This window comes from Solea solea, chromosome 14 (assembly GCF_958295425.1).
Source record: "Solea solea chromosome 14, fSolSol10.1, whole genome shotgun sequence".
NCBI lineage: Eukaryota > Metazoa > Chordata > Actinopteri > Pleuronectiformes > Soleidae > Solea > Solea solea.
The window spans coordinates 18,129,473-18,150,366 of record NC_081147.1 but is presented as its reverse complement, the minus strand read 5'-3'; the positions used below and the strand labels follow the sequence as shown (position 1 = coordinate 18,150,366).

Below are 20,894 nucleotides of genomic sequence, written 5' to 3'. Positions count from 1 at the left end.
AGCACTGAGCTTAGTAACGTGCCTTGGAGCACAGGGTACCGGAGGCCACCGCAACGTCACAATGGGATGGGTGAGATGCTGAGAGTCGGATGGAAGAAGGGAGGAAAGGGACAGATGATTAATGCCCCGATAAAGACGGAGAGAATATGGGACAGAAGAAATGAGCGAGCGAGAGAGGGAGCAAATGAAAACAACACTAAAGCAGATCCAGAGCGGCGATGCTGTTGTTGCCTCTGCGAGACGGAAGCATGAATGAACAATTGTCCTCATGATGCATGATGTGCAACGGTGAGGCACAGGGCATTGTCAGTCAACAACAGTGCACTTGCAGGACATGAACGGGGCTGATTGAGTCCGTGCGTTTCTTTTGATTCGCTCTACAGTCAATACACGCGAGAGGGAGAAACAAAGGAGTCTGGAAACTTATTCTAGCGAAGAGCAGAGCCAAATAAAGAGCTGCACCCTACTCCAGATGTGCTGAAACCCAACAGATATTGATCTGATAAACCGTCCTAATGCAAGCGAGCCCTCCGGCATGCACAGGTGTTCAAACCAGCTGCAACGACAAACGCGCGCGCTCCCGTACGCGAGCACGGTCGTCAGAAGTTAGTTGAGTGTTTGGCATTCAGCACAGCATGAGATGAGTTATGTGCAGTGACACGTCAAGACTCTTTGTGACAACTCGGTGCATTTCATCACCATTTGACAGTTTATTAATCATTCTTGTGCAGTGGATTAGTTTGCTTCTCTGAAGTTAGCGTTCACTGCTTCAAGAAGCCCAAAGAGGCCAGACGTTGGCTTCACCCTAATACAAAGATAATATCTGATACTGTCAGTGCATGTGTTCACTGCAGTGGCACCGTTACTGGTTTGGCCGTCTCAGAGTGTTAAGATTTTGTTTTCACTCGTGTTGAATTGACATTGACACATTAACTCTTAACACTCAAATGACATCGCAGTGGCACAGACACATTCATTTCATTTCACCATGAGACCTCAAATCAGACAAAAATGAGATTATTTATGTTTTGTTTTAGAAACAATATCAACCAAAACAGAAGAGTACGAACACGCCACAGTGATCCCAAGCACATTCTGTCTGATTCCTGACAAATACGGGATAATATGTCATATAAAACATGCAATAATTATTATTGTGTATGGATTAAATGACACATACACTAAAATAAGCAGAGGCACACACGTGCGTGTTAAAACGGTTCCACATGTGCTGTGTGGCATGGACACGACATCTCTCTGCTGAATCATTCAAATAATAATAATAATAATAATGATAATATGATATAATAAAATAAGGCTGGATGACCTCTGCGCTGCACAGCTGCCCAAAAACTACAGAGCCTGTGGTCAGCTTTGAGTTTGCAGAGCACTTTGAAGCAAAAATACAGCATTTAAATCATTGATGATTATAACAGTCATTAAGTTTAAATGGAATGCTCGAACCCAAAACTGATTATTACTGCTCTGCAGTCTTCTAACATAAAATAAAAAACACACATCTATCCATGCAGGGCATAACATCAGCTGGAGACCGCGTGTCTCCACGAGAAATGAAAACACATAGGAAACCTTGTCCAGAAAAGAGCCAGTGTCTAAGTTGGTGCCAGCAGCAGCCTACCTCAGACATGTTCATGCGCGTTTCATCCGCTCAAGTCAAAGCTAAAGGCAAAAAAAACAACAAAAAAAAAAAATCCCAAATGGCTCGTTGGAGGCAAAAATATGACACATAACCACAGGTTCTCTCCTCTATTCCCGGGCGCTTCGCTGAGCCCCGGCGCGTCTGAGCGCAGCCGCTAAACCAAACCTGACCCTCTCACAGTCTGAGAGCCGGGGGAGGGGAGGGGTTTCAGTCAGACACCTACCAGCTTTACGCGCCGAACACTCTTTTCTTCTGTCATCTTGAAAGTCGCCCCGAGATCAAGTTGGAAGAAACACAAGGGAGGTTGGACAGAGGGAGAGGGGCTGAGCCAAAGGGGGACGACTTCTTCTCTCTCTCTCCCCCCCCAAGTGAGCTCCACACCGCGCAGCGCAAAAATAAAGCAGCACGCTGCGTTCAGCAGGCAGTGGCTGCGCTGTTCCGCTGGCGACTGCTCCCAGGCAAACCGAATATTCAAGTTAGGAAAATGAGAGAGGGAACAGACTGAGTGACGGAGAGAGAGAGAGAGGGGGGGAGAGAGAGAGAGCAGCCAGACAATCACAGGAAAGCGGCTCCTCCTCCCCATAAAATACAGAAAAGCACAGAGAGCAGCGCATAGAAAAGCTTCTGCACGTTTAACTGAACAGAACTGGGTTCACTTGTTCACTTGTTACCGCTCAGTAACAGGAGTCCCACACAAGACGAGGACACACACACACACACACATGGTGACAGCAGGTTTCCAGTCTGGATGATGAAGATGATGATGATGAATGAAAATAATGACCAGCACTTCACTTAACTTCATTATTCTGAAGACTGACGCAACACTGTGCAATAAAACAGACTCCAGATATTAAAAACTTAATTAGCGTCAGTAAGTAAAACAAGAATGTGCTGCGTTCAATGGCAAAAGGCCAAAAGGCGTGTAATTAGAATATTCATAGATTTTAATTTGAGCATAAGTGGTGTATAATTAAGACGATATCGGCACTAGTGCATTGTATTAAAGTGACACAATCAGCACGTTTAAATGCACGGTTTAATTGAGCTAAGGCCGCAGGCCGACTAAGACAGGCTAGGTGGCGCTGTATCTCTCCATAAGTTATTTCCTATTGAATCAGTTTCCTGTTGACCTTTTGTGAGATGGACCGTGTTGTGGTTCTGTACCCCAAGTCGGGCCCCAGTTATCGGAATATGAAATGCATTATCCAGGTATGTTAGTCCGACTAAGACTAGCTCAATTTCAGTCTGACTAACGTGTTGACATGACATGACATTAAGAAAACCAAATTATGATCTATTTTATTATCTCATTATTGTCATGGCAGAGGCTGCACAACATCTGAAGAGGGTTAAGGAGAGTGATAGAATAAGGACGACCTGGTCCTGTTACTGTTGACTAGTGAGTGTAACATAAGCTAGTGTACCAGGTCTGCTTGTTAATGTACATGTCAACGCAACATATTTTCCTACAGTTGTAGCCAACGATACCATTTACCAACTGTGGGGGGAGCCCTAGAGCAAATCCTACATTGTGTTACTATACTTGTGTGTGAGTGTGTGTGCACCAAGTAATATGTACTTTAGGACAAGAAACAATCCTAACGTTTTAATTTTTTTTCATACAATTAAATGGGAGTCACTGCACAGTCCTTATAAGAATACATGTACAAACTTGCATGTGTGTGTGAAGCATTGCATCGCAAGTTTCCATGTGTCTGTTTTCCATTTTAGCTGGTCTAACATGTGCCACATGTGCTGCAGGTGCCTCATCGTGACAGACGGACGACAAACACAGATTCATGTAGCACGACTCAGGTCACTTATCAGATATAATTCCATTGTACAAGATCAAGAGTACAAAACACACATTTTATAGTTTCCCCCACTGAGGCGCATTAATGAATAGTGCGTATAAACAAACAGCGGTTACGCAGTTGCAACACAGTAAGTAGGTTTCCGCAGGTAAACAGTGCCAGACGAGGTGTGGCAAAACAAGCAGGTGTGCGCTGTACAGCTGTCACCAACAGCCACCACAAATCCCCGCAGAGCTGATATGTGTTTATTTAAGCGCACTCTTGTTTACTATATTTATATCTCTGTTTACACTGAAAACATCTGCAGACGAAGATATCGCGTCTTTGCTCGTCTTAAATACTGTTTGTGGACCTCCTCGTTGGCAAAACCTCATCTGTCTGTCTGTCTGCAGCAATGATGACCTCCCACTGTGCGAATCATTCCTTCTGATCCGTGCTGTTGTCATCGGGATACTATAATTAACCACGTGCCCTTTGTTCACACATACCGTTGTACTCATGGTAAACAATTGAATACTATATTGCATAGGGCTGTCACTTTTTATCCAAATCTAAAGCACATCAGACCATCTGAAGTAATTACCGCATCGTCCAACAGGTGGCGCAGTGACTATGATTCCATCAGAAAAATAAGGCATTGACGTTCTGTTGTTCTCTTAAGCAGGGTTAACTTCTCCACCTTAAGTTTTGCTGTGAAAATGAAGGGGACAATCGAACGTAACCATCGTCCTGAACAGACAATCACCACACCGGAGCAACAGTGAATTCGCTCATATTTTCAGCTCGAGATTACAATAGATTTTTTTGCTGGAGGATCGACTGCACACGCTTGGATTCAGCCTCACACATCCACGCCGTCCCCCAGTAACCACGCGGACTTCTGAACTTAAGCGACTGGCAGTTGCCTCCTATGAAGTTAGCTCCAGCATCCAGCACTCCAAATGAACTCAGCAATTTGTGGGCAGGACATGACTAATGTATGTTTGCTCAGAGTGTGTGCGAAGTGGCTCTCTGATGCCGTGCTGCGATTGGTCGGCCGGGCGAGTGCTATTTCCAAAACATATTGCACTTTCTGCTGCAGCACCGGCTGGCTCTTCTATCACACTCCCGGTGTGTGTGTGTGTGTGCAGCAGCAACAGTGGCAAGTGTATGACAGATTAGAAATGGAATAAAGTCTTTTTCGAATTTTCACTGATAAGCAAAGCGTGTGAGCTACTCCGGTCAGCTGGAGTCTGCTGTTGATTATGCTTGTGTACTTAAGCCGTGACTGCTTCCCAACTTGCTCAGCTCTTCAACAACCATGTCTGCCGTCACACAGCTTACCACAGAGCTTTGCTGCTTGCCGTCACTTGCTGCAAGGGACGCTTCCCTCTTTTTCCCCAATGTCGTTTTTGTAGGTCCACAACCTGCAGGTTTTTAATCCACGTTACCCTTGGGAGGAAGATGATATCGTTACTCTTCACTCCCCACAGTGCCGAGAGTGTAGGTTCTATGTGGGGTTTTATGAGGTCAGAACCTCAACCACATCAGTCCTATGTGGTCCACACTTACATAGCACAGTTATTTTACTCCACTGTTTTTATGCAGCATCGGATTATCAGTATAGTTTGCGTTCAACATGTCACTAAAACGACTCTAACCTGTACCATAAAAAATAAAATGTGTTACCTTAAAACAACAGACACGATGAAAAGTGTGATAAATACTCATGGACGTCACAGGGGCAGTGACAGATTGAGAGCAGACTGGAGGAGTAAGGCTGTAGACAGTAAACACAATGGCCACTGGAGACTTGGCCTCTCCATTGTGCTTCTCTGGCCCAGTAATGGAGCATATTACATATCACATTACCATCAGCATCTGTACTTAACTGTGTTTGGGCCAGTGTTTGAGTGTGTGTGTGTGTGTGCGTGCGTGTGCGTGTCTGTAACACACAGAGAGACACACACTTAGAAGTGCACACTTGCATGACCAATCAGTAGCACTGCCAAACAGCATGTGTCCAGAGGAAATGCATCAGCTCCTCTTTTCCTCTTCTCTCTCTCCCAGCCCTCAGCACATGGCTCATCAGGGACTTATTGTATAACACCAGTCTGCCTGCACTGCAATAACATGAAGTGATCAGCAAAAAGACTCACTGTAGAGACAGTGTCTTCCTTCGAGAGCGCAGACGTTTCGCGAAAGTGATCGTGATCTCATTTCATTTCGTTTGACGACGAATGCACCCGTGACCTGAGAAACACTTCACGGGGCAAAACAAACCGCTATAAAGTAAACTGCAAATAGCACACAGTTACAACTGTGCTTCTCAAACTATAGACCCTTTCCAGAGCTACGTTTGGGGTCAGAAAACTCGTACCATTAACTTGTACAACAGTCCAACACGTAAGATGTCTACATAGTCACAATAGAACCAGCAACGGTGTCAAGTTCTTCAGAATCCCGACAGGATCTCAGCCCAAAATAGACATTGTCATTTATCGGCTCTTTTTGTTAGATTACGATGAAAAGCCTGGATCTCACAGAAAGGTGTGAGTCAATGCACGTGTGTATGAAACCTATGCTGCCTAAAGTTATGTTGTGGTTTTGGATGTTGTCGTTAGCTGCCGGGCCGCTAGCGTGTTGACAAGTAAACATGGCATAGACTTTCTCCCGTGTACAGGCTAGGTTTATCTATAAGGTAAGAGTGAATATCTGGCCACTTGCTAATATCATCTACCCAATCTTTTATGGAAGCTAGGTCAGGCAGACTATTGCCGTCAGCTAGTACTAATTTATTTAGGTATTGTTCGCGGTACTTAATCGGCAACGAAAGAACATATTCAGAATTATTCGGTGGAGGACCGTGGACATACATGCTCTTCGCTTACCTGTTGTGACATGTTTGCTAAGCTTGGAATGTTTGTATACAATGAAAGGGTCTATAGGTCACAGCCATATGACACAAATGCTAACTGCACAAGTGCTAAATCTGCGTGTGGGCCCCGGATGTTTTGCTGAACCTTTAGGGGCTTCAAACCACCGGTGTTCGGGAAGTTCTGATGTAGACAATGAGTCAAACCATCGACTGTGGCTACGGCTACATGTGTGTTAGTGTAGTCGTAATAGCTGAATCCACAAACTTCTGCCAGTTTGGACGCCAAACAGCGACGGTTTAGTGGCAAGCTTTGAGAAAGCAGTACAATATCAGAAAACTAGATTGCAGCTGGTAATGACAAACTAATGAAAGGCTCGTATATTAAGCCGAGGGAATGCCCAGACTTTCTCATCTTAGTCACATTTGCCTTCTTTACCCTCTGGCTTGACACTAAGACAGGATGGAGCCGAGCACAGGCTGTTCATGGAGACAGAGCCAAGTCCAAGTGGTGAATACTACTGTATTTATTCATGTCCAAGGAGAGAAAGTGAAAAAAAAACTAAACCTAAAAGGATTCTAAAATGTCAACCTCCCACATGGCCCGAACAAAATGAGTATTCTAACTACAAATGACCTTTGCAGCATCACTGTGCAGCAACAGAGATTTTCCTTTCTTTTGTAGCTCCTTAACATTATTTGTTATAATTAGAGTGCTTTAATTAGTTAAACCGTGATCAATAAAACTGCATTGCATTAAGAGACTTTGGAGCACCTCATTAAAAATAGCAAACTAACAAACAGACATGCCAACTAATTTGTCAAAGACATCTGGTGGAGAGCTCAAAACATAAAATGACGCCGTTCATTTTTTGAGGATTTTACTGTATAATTTGTTTCAAGATAAACTCTAAAAATAGACAATAATGTGCCCCCGATACAGCCTTGAACCATTAGCCATAATGCAAATATCATTTCACAAGATATGCTCAAGGAGAGAAATTATGAACAGAGCCATAAAAAAATAAAAACAGATGGGTAAAATGAGTCACGCGTACATCCAAAACAGTAAAAAACAGGAAATACACGGCAGCACATGGCAGCATGACTATGCAGCAACACAAAATGGTCTTTATCAGCCAAATCAATGTTTCATGATAGCATTTAAACACTTATCTGTCTTCCTCTGACAAGCTCTCACATTAAAGTGGCCATCTGAAAACTTTCACAACAAGTCTGGAGTCAAATTCAGCTTTAAAACTTGGGAACACACTCGTCACTATCTGTAGGATCAACTTGGGATTTAAAAAGGTTAAGTTTGAACCTTTTCTTCCATCTAACATACAAAAACACTACACAAGCACAGACCGAAGGAAATAGAACTACACAAAGAAAGCATTCTGTTTTAGAGCCATTATTTACAGGACAGAACACATTCAGGGGCATTCCAAGAGACTTTGAGGGCCTCGGGCAAAAGGGGGACCCAGAGGGTCTGATACATCAAGCTGAAGCAACCCAGTGGGGTTGTAACCACTGTGTTGTTGTCTCCTGTGCACAGCCAATCTTAAAATGTAAGGTACTTCTCACAAAACTGTCATTGTTATTTAATTGGTCAAAGGTTGTACGTCCACTTCTATCTGTACAAATATTACCCACGTGATTAAAATCGCACGAGAAAACCAAGCGATGAAAGGTTTCAGTGTTTTGGGGGCGGTGCCATTCCGTTTTTCATTACCCTTGCATCCAAATTAGAGTGGTGCTTGGTATTCGTTAATTGTGCAGATATAGCCAATTAAGTACAATTTATAGCTCACATCCTCGGGTTACCACAGACTTTTGGAACTCGCTCACCATATCTCTGTAGCAGAGGATCAATACCGCCTGCTAAGCACTTATAATGTCATTCTTCCCTATGGCAAACACCTTGTGCCTCCTGTTAAAGCTTGGCACTAAGAGTCTGGGACTTCTGCACACCTCGGATTAGCTGTAGCCTCAAAAACAACATTGTTCTACTGTGGTGAACCAGAGTGATTCTCGGGTTCTCAGACTATCAGGTGACATGAAGGGACACCGCACCGAGGCCAGTTTCGATGACAGATGACTGAAGGCGAGGTGTGCTCGGCGGGGCGATCAGTCACTGTGTCGTGCACGTGTACAAACACTCTCGCACACAGTACAACCGTTTATGACACAACCCACAGCAGAACTGCAGCCCCATGCAAAAACCAGCGGAACAATGCGAGTGAGAGATTTACGCACCAGACATCAGCTGAACTGAAACAATCACATCAAACACTGCAGTGTTGGAATTAAGACTTTTCTGGCGCAGCGTTGATTATTGGTTAACAAGGACTGTGCATCCAACTCCGCTGCTGCAGCAAAACAGAAGGCAAAAAAGATGTGGGAACGCTCGAGAGCCTGAGAGGCAGACTGGAGATATAAAAAGCAAAAAGCACGGAGGAGGGATATGGAGAAATGTGGGTCAGACACAGAAAGACAGGGAAAGCGCAGTGTAAATCAGAGTGTGTAAACATGTACAGGCTTAATCTCATTATCCCTTGTCCCCCTGGGCCTATGATCACATGCTTGATTAAAGCAGATGAAAGAAGTGAGGTAGAGGACATAGATGGAGGTAGAGGGGAGGGTATGCAATACAGGATGACTCAAAAGAGAGAGAGGGAGAATCCAATAGAAGATAAATCAACCCAGATGCAGAGATAGTAGCAGGCAGCACTGTATGGCATATTGGCATCGGTATATATTTGCAGAATCACTACTTCTTCAGCACTTTTGCCAAAAAAAAAAAAAAAAGTAAAAGCACATGAACACATGCACGGAAACAAAGCGTTTCAATACGCAAATACTAAAACCCACGAGGACAAACATTCGTAGCATGTCTTTTCAGGTGTCAGTATTTCCCTCTGGTTACCACCAGATCTGTCTCGGTCACAGCGCGTCGCAGAGTACAAAGCTACCAAATGATGTCACGTCTGTTGCAGCGCTGTGCAACAAAAAAACATCTGTGGCATCTTTTTGTGTTGTCTCACTGCACAGCACCGTTTGACAACAGTGGAGCAGCTCACTTAGTATTCTGTACCAGAAGGAATTAAACAATAATAATGTTCCACTCCGCCATCTACAGGATTACTTAAAAAAGGAAGTTGGCCTGTGGCAAAATGTGCTTTCAAACTCCAAACGATGCACAGCACTCAGTGATATAAAGAGGGAAGATGGCACAATGGGAGAAAAACACACCCAACAGATTGCTTTAAACAGGGCTTGTTTATACTATACATGACACTATTGAAAGGGTTGTGCCTGCAACCATATGGGCATGTACAAGAGGAAACAGAACTTTGTTTTCTGCAAATGGAAAATAAGCATCAAGTCTGATTTCTGTAAAACGGCAAATCTACTTTTTAAGTGCATCCGTCATCGCTGGCTACAGAACAATTATCAGCATCATGTATGTATGGCATGTCAAGTGAACTCCTATACTCACGAGGATGCGTCTACTGTAACGTACAATACGTGGCCGTGGCATGGTTTACGCAGAACGGTAGACCCCCCCACAAGCTCTCCCCTAATTCATTATTTATCTTCAGCACTGATTGCATGTCCTCCTCACTTTCTTTAAATTGCATAATACACGAGTCGGCAGTACGTGTCCTCATGACTTTTTAAAGCAATTCCAGACTTGACATGCACATTACGCCGTGTGTGTGTGTGTGTGTGTGAAGCCAAAAATAACCTTGACCTGAACACCTCCTGGGTGTGCAGTGCACCTACTGTACCAGGCTGGGGTGTGGTAGGGTAGCAGGAGGCTTCACCACAGCGTGTTGTAACTGTCAAAATCAATACTCCTGCAAAATGTACTGCTAATCAGGATTTGTTTGAGCAAGCATGGAGCAAACCGAAGAAGAAAAATAAGACGTTGCGTGAGGACATTATCACCATGACTGTGCATAAGTGGCACTGTTCGAAGTCATTTCCCTTTCCTACACTAACAGAGCGACCTCTAATCTAACCCCCCCTCGTGTTGGACAGCCTTGCTAATCTTTAGGGCTGACATCACCGCAGTGGATAAGGAGTCTAATTGTTGTGTAAATGTTTACTCATTTGCCACAGGACTGTTGCTCACTGCGACACTTCGTTTCCCTCGATTTCAGTTTTCTGCTGCATTTTCATTCCGCCGCCTGCAGAAGAGAAAGGGGTGCCAAGCTCAACAGTGCAGTCTGTAGTAGACGATTATCAAACCACTGAGATATAGAGTGGAACACGTGTTTTTTAATTGTGCCACAGAGGCTTTAAATGACAGTTCTAAATGATCGAAAGGCTGCAAATGCAGATGTTTAATCCACATATTAAAGAATTTGGTGTTTGTCCGGACTACAAAATCTCCCTTGATATACAGTTTGCATGCATATAGAGTAACTGACCTAAAAACCTTAAATCAAGTGGCCCCAGTTAGAACGTGGGCCAGGAAATCAGTGGCATTTCACCCTCAAAAATGCTCTTTCATTCTGTTAAAGCAGGTACCATGAAATAGCCTGTTAGGTAAAGGTGTTGTCAAACGGCAGACTCTGGTCTCCTCATATTACTGTGCCGTTAAACTGCTGTTACGGTGACTGTTGCCACATCGAATGACTTATGGTCCCGAGCGTCGTTCTCTCGTATCGCTCCCTCCCCCTTTTGTTTTGATTTCCATTCTCACTCTAGTCTGTAAAATGCTGTTCCTCTTCTTCTTCTTCTTCTTCTTCTTCTTCTCCATTAATAATGAACATTCACTGATGTCAGACACGAATTTCCAGGAAAATGTGTGGACTAATATTTCAGGACATAAAATGGGTCGGGACACTTTTCAGAGTTTGCCGTCACGTGTGAAGATGTCAGATGCATTCACAGCAGCAGGACAACTTACACAACGTTCTGGCACCTGGGATGAGTATATTCATGAAGCGGGGACACTTGCCCATTTCCTCACTGTGAATTTTCCAGAGATTTCCCTGCTGTATTTTCACACGTGTTCAGTCAGATATTTGACAGGACAACCTAAAGAGAACATCAAAAATCACAGAGGTTCTGTCGTCTGAGAGCAGTTACACCCCACCTCAACCCGTTTGTCTCCTCCCTGCTGGTTCTCTGATTGAATTGTTATTGTCTTCACACCTCCTTGCAGCTCTCCTCTTCCTCCCTTCTTCTTCTTTCTTATCACCCACCTCATACTAAATCCCTCACTCTCTTATCCCTGTCACCTCCCTCTCCTCTTCCTCCTCCTCCTCCTCCTCCTCAGAAACAGCAGAGCTCTTCATCAAGCAGACGTCAGGCATCCGTCAAGAGTCCAGACCAGTCTCGGCGTGAGTGACTTTTGGCCCACCTGCGTCTGCCGTTTTGCCGACCTCACTGGCTAAATCTCGGCGCTCAGACTGAGAGTGCATTATCTAGCTTGTCCTCAGATAGGATTTATGTTAATACAGCACGTACAGGCAGCCTATTGTCTTCCCTGCAATCACAGGCACTACATTTTTTTTTAAAGATGGCTCATTTGGGCCGTTACATTGGCGTCTACTGCAACGGGAACATTATCGTGTGTTCGTTAAAAAGCTGCCGGAGCTCCCTCCTGTTGTCAGTGATTTCCCCGTTAACGAGTGTCTATTCCATCATACTCTTCTGAGTGTTCTGAGTGTTCTAAAGTAACAACAGGTCAATGACGTAATGAAAACTGACGTTTGTGGAGTATTAAAAAGTTTAAAAGTTTTTGTGCATGAACACATTTTCACCAAGGTTAGATGAAACATCGAAAACATGTCGCACGTTCTGTTCTTTGACTCGAACATTTCAGTGTGAGGGAAAATGAATGAAGAGTAAAAAGTGTGAAAAAGCCCGGCTTAAATAGACTGTTGATGACAAAGACATTCGAGGCTCAGCTTCTGGAGTCAAGTTCAATGGATTTTGTTCGGGGGACAAGATGTTCTTCAACTGAACTCAGTCCTTAGCGCAACTCTGAGGCATTTGGCAAAGTGAGGACGTATAAGTGGAGGATCGAACTGGAGGCAGATTGGAAAAAAAGAAAAGGGGACAAGCTGCTCCCTCCTAGCTGTGCTCACACGGATGCCAGGCGTCTTTGATCATCGACTGAGGCAAGGTGCAACGTCCACATCTGGAGTAAGGGTAAGTCAAGATCAAACTCTGCCTCCACTTTCTGTTGCTGTTTGTCCCTGGCCATCATCTCTTCACTTTTATTCCCTTAACTTCCTTCCTTCCTCTCTCTCTCTCCTTCCTTTCTATTCTCCATCTGCCTAGAAGGGACGACTGAGTTCCCATGGAGAGCAAAGATGCGGCAGAAAGCATCTTTGAAAGAAAGCTCTGGCTTGCAAACCTTTCATCTGCTGCTATACCTGGCCAAGTCAGACTGCAGGGTACCTGGACTGTCAGGAGGGACGGGGCGAGGGGACGGTAAATCAAATGCAATGAGTGGGAAAGACATAAGTCCAAAAAAAAAAAAAACACACAACCACATATATTAAGTATCAGTGATCTATTTATGCTTTTGTTAGCCTGCCCCACCCCCCCCCCCCCCCCCCAAAAAAGAGGGAGGAAACGGAGATGAAAGAGAAACAGACATCAGAGGAAAAAGAGGAAGAGCAGAAACGGGGAAAGCAAAATTAGAGAAGAATGATAAGAGACGTAGACACCCTTGTGGCCTGTAGAGGAGAGCCAATTTGCAAAGCTCCAGCTAATGCTATTTGGGTTTCGTGCCTTATTTTTGCCTGAAATATATTACAATCCAAAACAATATCACTCAGAATGATTAAAAATACTTAAGCATATGTGCCGGATTTATTAGTAGAGAAACAACAGAAGGAAAACGGGGAGGAGGGTGTGTTCTGGATACGGTGGCGCGACTTTAGCCAACGGAGCATTTTTTATTTCTTCTTTTGGGACGGGCTTGTAAACATCACGCCAAAGCACACTGAAATGAAGTCTGACTCATCGTAACTTTGGTAGCATCACTGTCGACATTATCTCGGCGCGACCCTGCTGGGCCTACTGCGTCGAGCTCCATGACAGGCAAAGACTGAGTGCATGCGCGTGTGTGATGTGGAAAGAGGTAGAGTTGTTCCGATTCCGATACCGGTATCGGAAATGCCTCCGATACTGCCGAAAATGTGGGTATCGGTATCGGCGAGTACTGGAGTCCATGCACCGATCCGATACCACGTTATTTAATAGAGCTCCGTTAGCTCTGACGCGGTTCTTCTTCGCCGCTCTTGAAACAGTTGCGCTGTGCTGTTTTAGAGGCGTGAAGAAGAACTGATCACCCGACACCTGTAGACAAGGAGCTAACGTTAGCTCATCATGTCGGCAGTTTGGCAGTATTTACCAGTTAGCTCCGTTAGCGTTGTTAGCTGCGCTAGCTCCGTTAGCGCGTCTACAGTCAAACTGGAGCCGCCCGTTTATTAAACGAAAAGAGCAGCGCTACAGCTAACCAGCGTACCTGTGTCCTGCGCATGTAGGCCTCTGTTTTTAAAGTTTAGCGTTACTTCAGAGACTCATTTTAACAATCTGGAGTCGAGTAAAAATGATGTCACGCGCGTCCTTTCCCGGTCAGTCGTCATGGAAACATGAAGCTCTGCCAGTGCTGCGGTGTTTGGACCAGAGTCAAAAAAAACGTACAAGCTGAAAAACAAAATAACATATCACTGGTCAAAATAAATGATGTCCATTTGCTGTATTCGTTCATGTTTTACAGAGGGTTTAACCTTAGCCAAACCTTACCACCAATGATTTATTTATATATTTATATATATATATATATATACACACACACACACACATATATATGTATATATATATATATATATATATATATATATATATACATATACATATATATATATACATACATATATATACACATATATATATATATATATACATGCACATACATATATATATATATATATATATATATATATATGTGTATGTTTATTTCGGTCATGTCAGTTAGATCACTCATCATCACACATCATCTTAGTGTAGTTGACACAATACACATAACCAAAAGGGAAAGCCGGAGAAGCAAAAGCTTATCTAGTCCCGTCCCCATTACCCACAGAATACATATTTTCATCATACAATACATAATTTTTCTTTTTCTTATTACATTTTGACAAAAACATGTTTCAGCATCAGGTAGCACTCAGAGGTTTTTTTATAACACACTGGTATCGGTATCGGTACTCGGTATCGGCCGATACCCACAGCACAAGTATCGGAATCGGTATCGGGAGGAAAAAAATGGTATCGGAACATCTCTAGAAAGAGGGAAAGTAAATGCATAAGTGTGAGTATTTTTGTAGAGCCTATATGTGTTACGTTCATCTGCAATCCCCCCCTCTAAAAAAAACATGCTCCTTTTTTTTTTCCGAGCACATAATAACTCAAAAGGCTCCCATTGACAGCCGCTGTCCGTGGCCGTGAAGGACCGCGAGTTTGACAAATGGATCCTCTCACAGGCCTCTGCCTCTGTTGGTTCTACATGAGAAACTCACACAGGAACGCTGAACGGCAGGTCTGTCCTTAAATCCTAAATGCCACGTCTGGGAACACGAGGATCATTATCGAGTCAGAACGTGTGGTTAGGGCTGACAAAATGTTGTTTACCTCAGACACGGCTGGCCCTCTCCGTTGTCTGACGGAAATTGGTCTTTCAAGTCAGCAGGTATTTAGAGCGTGATCTGTACTTGAAAGGAAACAATGGTTGTCAATAGACAAAAGCCTGGTTTCTATCTGTGTTTTAAATAATAATCCATCTACCTTTTTCCATTCTCTGTCCACCTACACAGTAGAGCTGAAACGATTGATGGATTAATCGGCAACTATTTTGATAATCGATTAATCGGTTTGAAGCTTTTTTCATGATTAAAACAAGATTTCCGATTGTTTAAGCTTCTTAAATGTGAATTTTTCTGAATATAACAAAACAATCATTAAAAGTGAATCATTTTCTCACATTTGAGAACATCATCATTTCCAGGTTTCCATTTTTTAAGGTTTTCTGATATTTTATGGACCAAGCAATTAATCGAGAAAACAATCGACAGGTTAATCGATTATGGAAATAATCGTTAGTTGCAGCTCTACTACACAGTCAAGACAAACAATGAAACCCTCTGATCTGTAGATCAATATATTGTTTATAGTTCTCATTTAACATCCCCTAAATAAATAAACCTGGAGACGTTAATACAGAGCTGCAGCTATGCATCGTCCCAGTGGGACTTCTCAGTTTGCAATGAGGATTTATGAGATCCTGTAACATATTTATTTATTTTTTTTAATAGGCAACATTGACAAAATCGCTTAAGAGCCAAATCAATTTGAGGCTATTCTTTATTACCACTGAAGCACAAATACCTCCTGTATCTGTTCACAGGAGAGAACTGCACACCCACCCACTCAACCTGTGAGTAAACGTGCTTCTTTCTCTTCCACACATGTGCAGCGAGCTACGAGAGCTGAAGGAGGTTATGCGCCTTAAGCGCTTCAGGAGGAGGATATGCAACCAGAAAAGCTGGCTGAGCAGAGTAAACAGACGAGAGGCTGAGGAGGGGAGAGGACGAGGCCTCTGGACCTCAGCTATGGAGCCCACAATGAAAGCAATGTGCGTTTACTTAGCCGCTGAAGTCAGGACTGCGCTTGGGTCTCGATATACGACCTCGGTCACGACCTTGGCCTCCTCTCGCCTCATTAATTCCTCCAATCATGGTACACATGCTTCCAATTGAAGACATCTACAGTATTTTTGTTGGCTTCGTCTCAATAAACATTTGAGTCGGCTTCATAAATCCTATATACAAAACAATATCATGAGGGTAAATAATAGGCAACTGGGTTCACTTAGGATTTCATCTTCCACGGTGAAATGTTGTATTCACAATTATTTCCCCTCCCTTGAGCACATGGATTTGATGACATGGCCTTTACATCTGAGGGCATGTGAATCCCATCTGGATGCACCTCTGTGGTGAGATAGAGATAGATAGACCAACTAATGGACATTCCCAATATTATTGGATGACAAGTTATTCTAAATAGACGCAGACACATTTGCAACAGGCACTGCATTCGTGTTGATAAATCTTCTATCTCTTTATCCTCAGTTCATACATCAGACATCAGTTCATCACAGGGTCACATGGAGGAAAAACAACCATCCACTCTCACACTCGCACCTACAGTCAAATTTACAGTGTCCTATTTTGCCTAATCCTCAAATCTGCATGTTTTTGGACTGTGGGAGGGAACTGAACCGAACGTGGGGTAGTGGTAGTGATTCAGTGTATAATATTTAGCAAGTGCAGGGCAACTCTGCAGGTAAAAATATGTTTAATGTATTACGACTGAAGCAAAACATAAAACCTGAACAACGCAGAGCAAAAGGAGCACAGAGATTAAAGTAAAAAAAAAAAAGAAATCAACCACAGAAATCAAAACCACGGGGGAGCAGGACACGAGGAGCAGACCAGAAGCAGAACAGCGAAACAGGCGAAAGCAGCGCGGGGAGTAAAACAGACAATCTGACAAGTGTGAGTATATACACACACACACACACACACGAGGAAGGGAGAGAGAACTAGACACAGGTGGATCTATTTAGGGAAGGGCAGACAAAGATCAGGGAGTGATGAAGTGACATGAGACGTGAGGTGAAACCCAAAAAAGGATGTGTCAAAATAAAACAGGAAATCCACAAAAACACAACACCAGAAACTACAAGACAACTTTTGTGTACTTTAGGCAAGGGTCTTGCTTTGTGGAGGCCACCATGTTGCCCTGCCATGTTTGTAGAACACGTTCATACATGTGTTTCACATTTTAGAGTCAAGGCTTATAATAGCAAACGATCGAGAACAGCTTGGAAAGAGAGAAGTGAATGTATAGTTCTCCACCTGTTGCATTCTGCAGTCTCAACATGACATGTCACTGATTCTTACACACAGTGTCTCTGCCACCCCGTTTACTTCTTATAGAAATTGTACCAGTTCTGAAACCAGTTCTTTCACAATAAAGGAGACAAGCAAGTATGAACGACAGGTACTGGTCAACACAATACGGCACCGGAGCCGGATCTGGTTTTATCCGTTTATCAGTTTTATCTCAAGTCGACTCTTGCGATGACAGAAGTCCGATGAAGTTACAGCAAATGCACCAAACACATTCCAGGTTTGCACCTTCAGATTAAAAGCACGGCCAGATGTATTTTCAAATATCCATCAGAGAGATTAAAAAAGAGTGTATTTTCACAGCATTTTTACTTTTAAGATTATAAAGATGGGTGTAATGATTATGACTGCTGTAAAAACTTTTCTTTGTGGCCATTTGCTTGCTTCACACAGCAGTCTGCACCCACGGTCTATACTCTCATTCCACTGGACTGCAATGGCAGAGAGGAGCTCAAAGAGACGTGGAGAGGTAGAATCATGGTGATGTATCGTGCGGCGTGGAGTTAAAAATAGAGCATGAAGTCGAGGAGGGGGAGGGGATGTACCTGTGGGCTTCGAGGCAGCCGAGTTAGCAATGAGCTGAACCACCATGGACACTGATGGGCTGGAGAGGGAAGACGGCGAGAAGGAGGAGGAGACACACCAAGAGTGTCGGTGAGAGAGATACTGGAGACGTTCATGAAGTAAGATGAAAATCAGTGGAAACAGTTCATAAGTTAAATAAAAGGATGGGTTTGGGAGAAGATCATGAGTGGCATGAAATTCCATATAAAAGAAAGACTATATCACCTGCGACAGATTCACACACGATTGACAAACGAATGATGACGCACGCACAAGCCTGCACATGTTCACGAACACATGTGGGTTTTTATAATTTAGAGGCTCTAATTAGAAATACCATAAATAATCCAACAGCTAATTCTACAACAAGACAAAAGGTCAAAAAAAAAAAAAATACACACATTCAAACACAATTTTATGACAAAATCTATCAACACCTCCAAAGTGATTCAGTCACCACACTTGGCAACACTTGTTAGGGAACAGAGGTGACTCGAGTGAGACCTGGGTGTCATTACAGGGCCAGCCAGGTGCTGTGCTACAGTTTTGTTTGTGTGAAACAATCTGTGAAAACAACACACGGCCAAATATTTGGCTTCTAATGTGATGTTGTTGCCAGTCTGTTCAGGCAGGACTCCACTGACTCATCCACAAATGACAGAGAGAGAGAGAGACTTGGCACAACGCAAGACTTCACCGTGTGCTGTGCTAAAAAAAAACTTTCACATTTCAAACAAACTCACACCTGGATGATGGGTACAGTATTTTTTACGATCCACAAAAGGCCCAAAACCCTGAAAACGCATTGGTTTAAAAACATTAAGAAAACACGGCATGAACAAATAATGAATGATGATTAACCGCGTTAATAAATCCTATGACTCAGTGTTATTTATATCTCATCACCATTTTTAACGCCGCAATTTGAATTTACATTTGTCTCCAGGGACATTAAAGTTGCAGGCTTCTCTGACAATAAATGCTCAATTAGTGTTGTTTGCTGTGCACCGACGGCTGGTGAATAACAGTCACACGTATATCAATAACCCTGAAAGCGTTCAGAACTTTTCAATACGACTCATCATTTAGCATATGAACTAATTAGCATGCAGTGCGGCAACAAAACAGTGGCCGCTCGGTGCCAATCTCCCTTCTCCGCCGTCGACCGCCAACGTCTCCTAATCACAGGTGTGTACAAGTGCGCCATGCCTCGCCATAATGAGTGCCTAATAAGAGGAGAGCAGGTCTGTCCATGGACACAGACAGGTGTCCGTCTCCTCTGAATGACAACAAAGTAAATCCAGTGATTGTAACACAAATACATTGTGATGCTGTAGTAAAAAGAGAGTTAATACTTCACAGACTTAGTTTTGTGGTTGTTGTTTGCACAATTTGGGTTTTGGTTTTACTGCATTTTTTACATTTTGCACATAATTAACCCTCAGTCACTCTTGGTAAATTACTGTGGGAATAATGCAAAACTCCTTATATGGACATCCTGGGGGTGTGTGTGTGTTCACAGGTCACATCTTCAGACTTCAGACGTCTTGAGTCAAAGTCACGATTAATTTTATACCGCATGTTTAAAAAAGAAAAAAAACGCGGGAGTGGCGATAATTGTGCAGACGTCTTATTTTAACATGATTGTGTGTCTTGTGGCAGGTGCTGTGGCGGCCACTCAGTTGCACCTGAGAGGGAAAAAGGTCCCTAAAGTCCTTATCTATGGTTCTGGGACAGACCAAATGGGGAGCTAGGAGTTATGTTAATGAGTGTATGGCGGTTGTTACGTCACTAACAAACGCTGGTTCCGATCCGCTTTGGAAGAGCTCAGGAAAACAATAAAACCCTGCATTCTCAGCCGTGGCTGAACTGTTTGTTTTGAAACTTTAAGGCTTGATAAACAAGGTAATGACGTAGATACACACTCAAAAGCAGCGTTAATTGGAGCTTCCGGTCTATGTCGAGATTCCATTGTTTTGTACTGTTGTGGTTTTTGTGTGCGACTAAAATTTTTTATTTTTTATTCGTAATTGTCACTGTATTGTTCAGGGTCGTTCTAACATTGTTGTTGTTGTTGTTGTTGTTGTTTCTGAAACAAACATAATCTGTGACAAAAGGCCAGCACTTCATTCACGTGTTTACTGTGAATCCTTATGTGACCATAAAAAGCTACTGCAGCAATGACAGCGGAGAGTGTACAGTTTGCATGGTAATGTCTACTATCAGGACGTAACTCCTAGAACACGTTATTGATCGATGAAATCCACCCATCCATCCACCCAATCCCCTGCTTCTAATCCAGCCTTCGTGAAATAGCACACACATCCATCATCATGCAACATCTTCCAGCTCCTTCTGAAGGCTTCCTCGTGCCCGATAAGAAACAGAAACAACTCCACGATGTTTTCCTATCATATCTGTTGGTTTCCTACGAGTTAGGTGTGCCTGGAAACACGAAGCGTCCTTATCAGACAACCTCGGCTGAGTCATTTTGACACAAGCTCTCTTTGTCCACTTGTATCAATGCAGGCACACACACACTGAGCGACACATCCAGAGCTTCATCCTCAGGTTCCTCCTGTGACGCCAGACCAAGACCAGACTTCAGGTAGTGATTTATTTCAAACCAAATGGCTTCCTGCCAGAGATCCATAGCCTCAGACCTGGAGGTATTGACTCCAACTGCTCCACACTTACAAAACCAACCCCAGTGTGTGCTTGGTCATAAAGTCAATGGAGCCACATAATCTGCACAATTAGATGCCCTTTACCCCCCCCGGCCGATCCATAACAACCACAAACAGAGTCAATGGCAACAAGGGACGAACTCCCCCCCCCCCGACATCTGATGTGACGAATAATGTGACATGTAACATTGATGTGAAAGGTGATAATTATTCTTTAATTGCATTCAGGAGGAAACTCTTCACTCTGAGTGGAACATGTTGGCGGCGACAAGCAGAGGTCAGCACATTTCACTCGTTGGTAGA

At 43.4% G+C, this 20,894-nt stretch overlaps 1 protein-coding gene across 5 annotated transcripts in view; it reads right to left on the bottom strand.

Annotated features, from left to right (window-relative positions):
* The window catches only part of mid2 (midline 2), a 130,809-nt gene that overhangs the window by 80,838 nt on the left and 29,077 nt on the right, over positions 1-20,894 (bottom strand). For 2 of the 5 annotated variants that reach the window (XM_058649836.1, XM_058649841.1), the window contains exon 1: positions 1,884-2,123. The exons of 2 other annotated variants lie outside the window; for them this stretch is intronic. The gene's annotated coding sequence lies outside the window, so the exon portion shown is untranslated. Of the gene's footprint in view, positions 1-1,639; positions 1,817-1,883; positions 2,124-20,894 lie in introns of those variants that run through there. One more of the 5 variants, XM_058649839.1, reaches the window with a different exon arrangement.